Raw genomic sequence first — 11,255 nt, forward strand, 5'->3', positions numbered from 1 at the left:
TCTTTCAGGAACTCTTATAAGGCAGTTGGTAATGAAATCTCTGAGCAATTGCTTGTTCATAAAGGATTTTATTTCTCCTTCACTTATGAAGCTTAGTTTGGCTGGATATGATATTCTGGGTTGAAGGTTCTTTTCTTTAAGAATGTTGAATATTGGCCCCACTCTCTTCTGGCTTGTAGGGTTTCTACTGAGAGTTCTGCTGTAAATCTTATGGGCTTCCCTTTGTGGGTAACCCCACCTTTCTCTCTGGCTGCCCTTAGCATTTTTTCCTTCATTTCAACCCTGATTAATCTGACAATTATGTGCCTTGGGGTTGTTTTTCTTAAGGAATATCTTTGTGGTGTTCTTTGTATTTCCTGGACTTGCATATTGGCCTGCCATGCTAGGTTGGGGAAGTTTTCCTGGATAATATCCTGAAGAATGTTTTCCAGCTTGAATTCATTCTCTCCATCACATTAAGGTATGCCTATCAAACGTAGAGTAGGTCTTTTTACATTCTATATTTCTTGGAGGCTTTGTAATTTTTTTTTACTCTTTTTTCTCTAATCTTGCCTTCTCATTTTATTTCATTGAGTTGATCTTCTATTTCTGATATCCTTTCTTCTGCTTGGTCAATTCGGCTATTGAAACTTAAGTATGCTTCACGAAGTTTTTGTGTTACTCTTTCAATTTCTGTGATACAATGACAGTATGCACATTCAAAGTTCTTCACCTTGACCATTATAACAGCATCCCCAGTCCTCTTGACTTTAGTCTTGTCCTTCCAAAAGATTTCATATATGACAAGCTTCTTCATTTCATGACACTGCTCCATTCAAAAACATTTTAAATCCCTCTAGTTTCTATTAAGTAAAGTTCAAACATGTTATTGAAGCCCCTTTATGATTCAAACTTTTTCTGAATATTCACTGCTATGCTATAATCTTTCTTTTTTTGCTTGGAATGCCATCGTTTGTAATCTCTAATTGATATAATCTTATTCCAGCCTCTAATCTTTAATTCAAATGCTATCCCCTCCACTATGGCAATTTCTAATGTTCTAAAGCTCCAAACTTCCATTGCATTTATGTACATGTCTATCATGTGTGCTGTACATGTTAGATGTTCAATAAACATTTAATAACAGAAAAATAATTACAAGATTAACTCTAATTTCTATGACTCAGTTTTTTCTCACATCCAATTGATCATTCAGCTATTTTGATTTTTAAATGTAATTCTTAATGAAGTAAAACATATATAGGGAAAAGTATGCTAAGCATAAGTATGCATTTAGATGAATTGTTTTAGTAAAAACACTGATATGACTAGAAACAACACATGACCAGCAGCCCAGAAGCAGTCTCATGGCCTCTTCTTACTCATATTTCTCATCAAAGGTAACCATTAACCTGACTTCTAATGGCATAGATTACATGCCTGTTGGTAAACCTGACATAAATGAAATCATACAGAATGTACAATTTATATTCAGCTTCTTTTGTTGAATATTGTTTGTGAGATTTGCTTACATTGTTGCATTTTAGCAATGTTTTCTACATTTTAATCTCTACATAGTAATCTATGATATAAAAGTACTAAAATTTACCTGCTTTATCAGCGTGGGCATTTGAATTATTTCCAGTTTTTCTTTTTTAGCTTTTCTGATAATGCTACTATATTCATTTTATACATTTCTTTTGATGATTTTATGTAAACACAAATTTGTACACCTAGAAGTGGAAATGTTTAGTCAAATCCTATTGATTTTATTTTCTAAATATTTCATCCATATACCCTCTTCAAATATACTTCACTTCCCAAATTCAGGCCTAGGAAATGTTTAATTGAGATTAATAAAGCAGCCACAAACTGATCTTATTGACTATTTATCACCATCATTCACTTGAATCAATCTTTGCAAAGCATTCTGCATAAAACACAATTTTCATCATATCTTCAATTGCCTGAAAACCTTTTACAGATTCCTTGTATAAAAATGACGTTTTATATCTGGCACATAAGTTACTTCATGGTCTTGACAGTGCTAATTTTTCAGTCTGTAACCTCCAATTCTTATTATCACAGGTAGTATTTTCTTTCAGTGATCTAAAATTTCATCATAGCCACTCTATTTATATAGTTAGTCAATAAGGACTTTAACACTAGTGTAGAGATTTGTTTTCTTTGTTGATTTTAGGGAATTTTTTTCTTGGCCTACTGGGAGGTCACTCCCATTGAATTGTACTCTCATGTTGGCATTGGCTGACCCTTGACTCAAAAAAAAAAGATTTTAGTATTTCTGAATATGTCCCCCCAACCCAATTAATGTGTTGGAGACTTAATCCCCAATGCAATGCTATTGTGTGTTAGGGCCTAATGGGTAGTGTTTAGGGAATGAGGGCTTTGCCTTTATGAATGGATTAATGCTGCTACAAAAAGGACTTGTAGGAGTGGATTTACCCCTTTCTTCCTTTTCCATGTAAGGGCACAGCAAGAATGCCCTCTCAAAGTCCCTTTGCCTTGATCTTGGACTTCCCATTCTCTAGAACTGTGAGATATAAATATTTGTTCTTTATAAATTACCCAGTCTCAGATTTTTTTTTTATAGCAACACAAACTAAAACAGTATTCCTTGAGTTATTTAACAAATACTGTTGAAGACCCTAGTATTTTAGTTTGAATTACAGAAGGTTTAAAATGTTGTGTTCCACCCTTCAGGATGGGAACATATTGATTCAGGGGTTCTAATAGTTTGAGTCCTCATGTGGAATTAAGTAGAATCGCATGAGATTCCATGAAAGAGGCGTATCAAATAATTGTTGGCATATCATTTAAGAGAGTAATGATTGGAGTTGAGGGATGCAGGAGGCAATCAAATCAGAGCCTCTTTTTTGAATTTCTAGAACTACTTCCCTATATGGAAAAGGAGCAGCAGGGACTAGAAGGCAAAAGTTATGATTATTTTTGGTAGAAATATGTGATGGCAAACTAAAACTTTGGCAACCACTGAACTGGGATAACTGATATGGACAAAGAGTTGGAATTCATCTATGGAGCAGAGAAATAGCAATTATTGTAGATTAATACACCACTCCAGTGGGATCAATTAAGACAGAGAACAATGAGATAATAGAAGTCTTGACAGGCAGTTGATCAAATTTTGGGTATTGGGAAGAAGAAAAAAGATGATCAAGATAAAGACTAAGAGAACAATGAGCCATGAACCCAGGCTAAAATAGACAATAGGAAGTCATGCTGTAATTAATTTGAATAAGTAAATAGAATTTCTTATAGAACTACAAGCTATTTGATTAAGAATGCTCTTCAGGTATTATCTTGCCTGGGAACTTAACTAAACTAAAAAATTGGAGGTTCTGAATCTGCAGATTGATATATTATATGGTATGTCTCAGAAGCTCAAAAACTCATGTATAAAATAACCCCTAGTGGTCAAAGACACTCTTATTTTATGTATTCAATCCAATTTTCTACATCTATAAGTCAGTCTCAGTTTTTGGTTGTTATTTGTGTGTAGGGAAAGATAAAATTACTACAGAAACTGTAACTGAATCACAGGGTGTTAGAATATAGTTGGATCTACATAGGTCATTAATAGGCAAATACTTAACAAACTTTCAAGAACCATGTTAAAGTTTTATTAAAATCCAGAATTCTGGGCCCCTCCTCAGTCCTAATTCCTCTGGAATCTCCAGAGGGTAGAGGGGAAGAGGTAGCAACCAGGATATTACATTATAAAATAAGCAGCCCAGGTGATTCTTTTGTGGAAGAAAATTTGAGAAACTATTTAAACAGGATCAAAATGTGATAGAAATGAGTTAGAGCAAGAAACTGATTTAAGTGTTAGTGAAGGGACAACCTGAAAGAGTTTAGGCTAAACTCTTAGGAGGGATTGAGAAATTACTATCCTATGGATTAGAACAGATGACTGATATATAGCTCAAGTCAGAAGAGTAAATTCAAAATCAAATAAGATTAGGGTGGCATGAAGAGATCTGGCTCAATGTAATGGAGAGGACTGCGGGCAGAGATAGAATGGCTTTCTGAAAGAGTTACTCTATAGGCGAATTTAGAATGCAGGCTTGTTTTAATAACCTTGGACATATTTTCAAGTTGAAACTCAGTTTGATAAAGGACTGTCATTCTTTTGTGATATTGCCCATATAGAACTGGAGAATCCTTCCAACTCTCCTGAGAGCTTGTGACATTCTCTTTGCAGGGAGGGCCATGTTGGTACTCTGGTTTGATACTCAATGAGAATGCTTATATTCCCAAGGCTATTTTTGTGGTCTTAGTCCTGTGCTTCACAGTCTGGTTAACTGTATTTGTGAGTATGTGTGTCTCTGTGAGTACATGTATATGTATGTGCATATTTCTAGCCATCTTCCTTGTCCATAGGTATGAATCTTGTTAGGATTTCAAGTCTTTACTAACACAATGTAATGTCTTAATGTTTATTCATAGCCACTGATATTTTCATAATCATAAGAAACAAAGCAACTTTCCAAAAATTTATTGTATAATCTTTAAGGCAGATAAAAGAAAGTCTTGAAAAAGAAATTGGTTTTTTCTTCCAAAAAACATCAGGGGGAATTTTGTTAGTGTCTACCCATTTCCTCTATTTCTTATAAACGTTTCAGCTCTTTTCTTTTGTCTTTTTTTTTTCTATTTTCTCTTTCCTACCATAATCTACTTAATATTGCTTGCTGTTATAAAAATTTTATATGTATTAATGTATTGGAAATAAAAAGATTTATTACGAAGATTAACTACAAAACCTCAATGCTATAACAGAGATAAAAACGTTTATTATAATACATTTAGCAAAGTACTCTGTTATCAGGAGTGAATATCAGTTTACTTCAAAAAGTATTCCTGGTCTCATTATCTCGATTCCCCTGACCAGAAAAATTTATTATATCAACTGCAATTCACCTTAGAAGTTTTTAAAATGTTTACTATTGAGTAACTATTTTCAAGAGTACAAAATAAAAATGACCAGCTTCAATCTCTATTTTGCAATTAATAGAGCAGTTCCTATCAATAACCACTGGGAGGTAGCACATGTATGATGTTTTCATTATTTTATACGTAAAGTTATAAACTAGGAGTTGATATTACCTGAAGTTAATGACAGTATTTTTATTATTTGCATTAAATCTGTGTTAACATAGACAATTAATAGCTTTAGTGAGATTGGTGAACAGAAAAAGTGAGCTAAACAATGTAAGAAAGCAAATAGCCATGCCTTGTTTGGAGGTCATTGTTCTCCAATGAAGAAAATAACTATAACGTTAAATACCTGAATATTTTGCCATCTGTACAACTTCCCAAAAAACTATGTAAGAAAATCGTAGGCTTATCTATGTTCAATTTGAAAATAGCTTAGAAATAAAAATAATTATGCTTACATGCCTGAGTTAGAAAATAGCAACCAATATAGGAAATGCAACACAGGCTTGCATGCCTATCTCAGTTAAAACAGCTCTCTGTTCTGCACAGATCTTTTTTTAATATCCATTAAATTGTTACTGTTACTAAAGCACATTACTGGAAATTTAGATGGTATTGGTCTATTGGAGATGCAGCACAGTAAGTAAAATTTTCTGCTTGAAACATGCTATTTCCAGCTTTATTAATGTGGAAATTAACCTCATTGCATTTTTCCTTCTGTAGACACTAATGCCTTTAAAAGTGCTCAATATTTTTAATTGCTGTCAATTTTAAGTACGTCAAAAACTTTTGGGCTCAAATAATTGAGAGTAAATTAGACAAATGTCGAGTTTTAATTCACTTATTTTTTAATACTCAGCCATAATTCAGTAATAGTGTGCATGATAAAGAATTTTTTTGTAAGATCATAATTCATAAATTTCAACAAGTTATGAACATAATTTACTAAATACAAGTGATTCATTATTTGCCACATGGCAATCTTTAACTGAACTAGAGTTATAATAAAATACATTCATATTAATTTAATTATTGAGAATTCTTATACTATAACCAGAAAAAAGAAAGAAAATAAAAAAGAAAAAAATTCATGTGTTTGCTTGATTAGCAAAAGGAGGAAATATGCCAGCCTTAATTAGGAAATTTTAGTGTGCTTTAAAATGACATGTTAAAGCTCTTTTTTTCTTGCTATGGGCTTGGACTTTTAGAAAATCTAGAATAGTGTTTATTAATTATGTGTTGACAACAGTAAATGCAATGGCTACTATGTTGCTAATATTAATATTTATCCTGCACTTGTTATTGCCCAATTATGTAAATTCCTTGGCTTCTATAATGAATCAATCTTTCAGAAGAAAACTACAGGTTGCTAGTTTTTGTTATATGACTTGCTGTTATTTTAGAGCCTGCTAGACAGAATGACTACAGAATATTACCATTTAATATTTTAATCCAACAATTTCTCTTCTCATTCTACAAATCTGCCAACAAAAGTGCTGTAGCATGTCCATCTATCTCTCTGGGTCACCCTTGGACATAAATTACAACAAAGTTCAAACATTTGGTCACCGGAAATAGAGTAGAAGCTCTCTTGACCAACCATCACATAATTTACCTACTGGTTCATTTTGTCCCTCTTTTGCCCGTGAAAACAAATGAACTGATATTTCAGAAACTGAACATTCACAGCCAAAAATCAACCCACTAGTAAACCTGTAGAGTTCACCCTTATCTGTTGCTTATAGGCTTACAGTGTGTCAGTCAGGGTTGTTACTTCCCTATACTAGAGCACCTAGTTTTGTTAGTGGCTGATGTGAGATCTCAGTTCTTGTCTTCCTAGTTTAAATGAACTTCAGAGCAAAAGGAAAAGAATGTTTTGAAAGTTAAGAGCAGAATAGACAGTATGCCCTGAGACAGAGAATTCAGGGTGGCTGCTCATAAGGATGAGACTTCAAAGACTGGCACTAGGGAGACTCCCATTTTAGGAGTCTTATATGATTATTCTTAAGGAGGCAGAAAGAGGTGTTGCTGGTAAGCGTGTTCGAGGCTGTCCTCTGGGTGCACTTGCACTGTAGCTGTACATGCTTGTTCATACATCGCAGGTCTCATTAGCACCTTAAATATCCACCCAGGGTGTGTTTTTTTACTATTATAATGAGGAAAGGGTTACTTTAAGAACAGGTAAAATCAAAGTGCACATGCTGTGTACAGGGGAAATTCTCTTCTGAGGATAGCTTTGCTTGAATGAGCCCAACTATGTTGAATGCTAAGGCTTATTATGTCGATTGTACCGTCACCATGGTTGCTGCGTCCTGATGACACAGTCACGTCCTTGACTACTTATCTGCCTCTGTTTAAGCAGAAAAATCATTTACCCAAAATACCAGATGGTTCACAGCACCTCTAAGAAAACTAGAATAGCCGCTTTGAGGCAGTATTGCCCTAACATTTGTTAGGGGATGGAGCAAAACACACCATTCTGAACAGGACCTCCACTCTCTTCCTACATTTGACTCCACTGTACCCAAGTATGGCCTTATAAACATTATGTACACCTTAAGTCTCTGTGACCTACAAATACACATGTCTGTGGTGAAGTCTGCCTTTGGGAGGACTGACCCAACAAGAAGCTTAAATAGGCCCAACAAAAAAGTCCATTAGCCAAGAAATACTGGGATTTGAGTTGTCACCTATGTTCTAGAAGCATATGATTCAGGTTGGCACTTCCCTTTTGTCCTAAGGATCGATGTTTCATGGGAAGGGATATGGCCTAAATAGTGGCTCAGTTGCTTAGAGTTTATGCAGCCAGGCATCTTGGAGCTCTTGGAAGTCAATGTTGATAACTGACAATCTAATTTCAGAACCTCTGTCTCTGCTGCTTAGATGCTGGAAAGCTTCACCACCACTTCCACTAGAAAATCAATTCCTGTAGCTACCGCTTCTGAACAGAAAGCAAATCCAGGTCATTTATTTCCTTTCTAATGTGTCCACATCTTAACTGCAAGGCAGGTTTACCAAAAATATTTCTAGCTGCTATCTCAGGGAAGACTAACTAATAATGTGGGAAATTCCTCAAACCCAAGAAGATTGTTGACTATTGCTGCATGGCCCCAGAGACATACTCTCTGTACAATAGACTTAGGGTTAATTGTGGTTTTTTCCAAAGACATTTAGGTCAATTGCACACATTTTGTAATTACATAATTTAAACACATTTTATATAAACCTATACAAAGTAAATAAATAAAAGGAAATGGTTTCTTTTAAAACTTTGCTGAATTCTTTGGAATAACTTGATGAGGGCGAGTTGCTTTTTAAAATGCTATTAAGTGTGGGTGGAAAAATCATTAAGCTAAAAAAAGATTCTGCAGTTAGATTGCTTCTCAAATGGCTTTTGAGTTAGGGCTTCATTCCACTTTAAAGAAAGCAAAATTTGAAATCAATTGGAGATAGCTCATCATGGGCGTGGCTAATTAAGGAAAGGTAACAGTTTACTTCAGTCGGCCCACACTTGTTCAAAGAAAAGCCATTAGCCCTATGTCACAAGATTATTAGTATACCATTTCTTAGTTGGTTTGAAACTTGAGAAAAAAATCATAAAACTGAAACTTAGAGGAATGATATCTATTTATTAACTTAAAATTCAAAATTTTACATTAAGCATTTAAGTCATTTATGGCCTGAGAATAACTTGACCATATTGCTAACCTTATTTTATGAAATCTCCCATGAACTATTTTTTAAAATAGACAACAGATTAACCTTGATCCCATTGAATAAGATGGCTTATTCTGTGTGTCCAGATAATCAGAGTTGTGGTTGTAACTTGGATACTTGTATTAGGTTACTTTGTCTTTAAAATAAATTAATCTCCCATGGATTCAGTTATGCCATATTTTTAAAAATGGTAAAACAAAAGCCTCAAGTTGTTTTTGCCAAATTTTCACAGATAAAGTGAAATAAATAATACATTCATACTATTATACTGCTAATAATAATTTGTATAATAATATTATCCAAATAATAATGAATAATTAAATCTTTCTGTAAAGATGAGGGTATTCGCAATTTTTAAAAAAATGTTCATTATATATCTGCATTGTTTTAAGTTACTATTCCTATACAAAAAGCAGCTGAAACAATTATGTAGATAATTATTCTTTTATCGCATTCTATAGTATCAGAATCTGTGTTAATCAATTTGTTTGCTTTGATTTCTGCATATATCATCTTACACTTCTTTTATTCAAAATTGATAAATATTTTGGCTGCATTCTGCTGTGAAAATCATGCTTTCCTAGCCCAGCTCTTATGTTGTTTCCCTTGATACTGTTAGCTCTGGTCTTAATTGTCACTTAGAGTTCCTAACATTTACCTCGACTGGTCTTCGGGTATTCGTTTCTTACTAGGCCTTTTCCAATTCTTCCACTCTGTTCATTTCCTTAATATTGTTTAACCACCTTTGCTAAAAATTGGTGATTCTTTTAGGGTAAGCTCCTATGCAGAACTTTGTCTTGATGACTAGATCTGTCTTCCTGCATTTGCTTTGATGACTAAAGTGCCTTGTGTTTTGCCATGATCGTCAGATCACCTGTGGGTAACAGATGAGTGCCATGTTATTCATGCTTATGGATATAGCCTTCCCTTCTGTATCCTGCCTGCTTGTAACTTTTCTAGTTTTAGCTCCATGCTATCCTATCCATTCATAACCACTGAACGCAAATAACCAGAATTTTTAGGGGACCCAACTGTCTTAAAACAACTATTAATCCTCTTTGGTTCCTGGTCTCATTTCTTTCCCTGGTACTGCTGTGCTATGTTTATTTTTCCAATTTGTTTTTATCAGCCCGTATTTCTGAAGCAAACTGATTCTGTCTTGACATTTCTAAACTGAGTTCTATCCATAATACCTTAACATTTTTATCAGTCTGTATTTCATGCAGCTGCGTATAACAGAGAAACCAATTAAAATTTCTTAACTAGTAAGTTACTAGTCATGTATTTTTCCTCCACTAGAAGTCTGGAATTAATAGGTCCAGAGTTGGTGTATTTGTTGAGTATTCTCTACAAGGATCCAGATTCCTGCCCCTTTTTCAGCTCCCTCAAGTAAGTTAACTTGTTACCTTTGTCCTTTTGGTTGTATAATGGCTATTTTATTTTTGCCAGTATTTTAGTTGCTTCTTTTCTCCATGAAGCACATATTTTATGCTTCTGAACTTTTAAAAAACTGATTTATTGGAGTATAATTGACATGCAATAAATAATTTACTAAATTTGGACATACACACACACACACACACACACACTCATACAAACCTTCAGCACAATCAAAATTATTAACATACCTGTTAAGCCTGAAAGTTTCCTTTGGTTTCTTTATATCCTTTTTCTCGTGACTGGGTCATATGGTAAATATATGTTTTATAAAATTTTTATTATGTGTTTAATGTATTTTTATAGTATATTTTGTATTATATTATAATATACAATAAAATATATTGCAATATATTTATGTATTAATGTTTACAATCTGCTTTGTGAAGCCATTGTACCATATCATATTTCCATCAGCATCATGTGAGAGTTCTAGATGGTCTACGTCCTCACCCAGCAGCATGGTCTATCTTTTAAATCTTAATGTAGTGTTGCATCACTGTGATATTAATTTGCATTTAAAATATGGAGTGAGATGGTATTTCATTGTGGTTTTGATTTGCATTTCTCTGATGATTAGTGAAGTTGAGTATTATTTCACGTGTGTTTTGGCCACTTCTATGTCTTCTTTTGAGAAGTGTCTGCTCATGTCCTTTGCCCACTTTTTAATGCATTTATTTGTGTGGTTTATTGCTAGTTCAATTATTTAAGTTCCTTTTAGGTTGTGGATGTTAGACTTTTGTCAGATGCATACTTTGTACAAATTTTCTCCCATTCTGTATGTTGTGTGTTTACCCTGTTGATAGTTTCTTTTGCTGTCCAGAAGCTCTTTGGTTTAATTAGATTCTACTTGTTAACTGCTGTTTTTGTTGCAGTTGCTTTTGAGGGCTTAGTCATAAATTCTTTCCCAAGGCCTATGTCCAGAATGGTATGTCCTAGGCTTTCTTCTAGGATTTTTACAGTTTGAGGTCTTAAATTTAAATCTTTAATCCATCTTGAGTTGATTTTTTATGTGATGAAATGTAGGGGTCCAGTTTCATTGTTCCACATATAGCTAGTCAGCTATCCCAGCACAATTTATCAAACAGGGAGTCTTCTCCTCAATTCTTATTTTGTTATCTTTCTCAAAGATCAGATGGCTATACCCG

The sequence above is a fragment of the Callithrix jacchus genome, chromosome 2 (genome assembly GCF_049354715.1).
Source record: "Callithrix jacchus isolate 240 chromosome 2, calJac240_pri, whole genome shotgun sequence".
Classification (NCBI taxonomy): domain Eukaryota; kingdom Metazoa; phylum Chordata; class Mammalia; order Primates; family Cebidae; genus Callithrix; species Callithrix jacchus.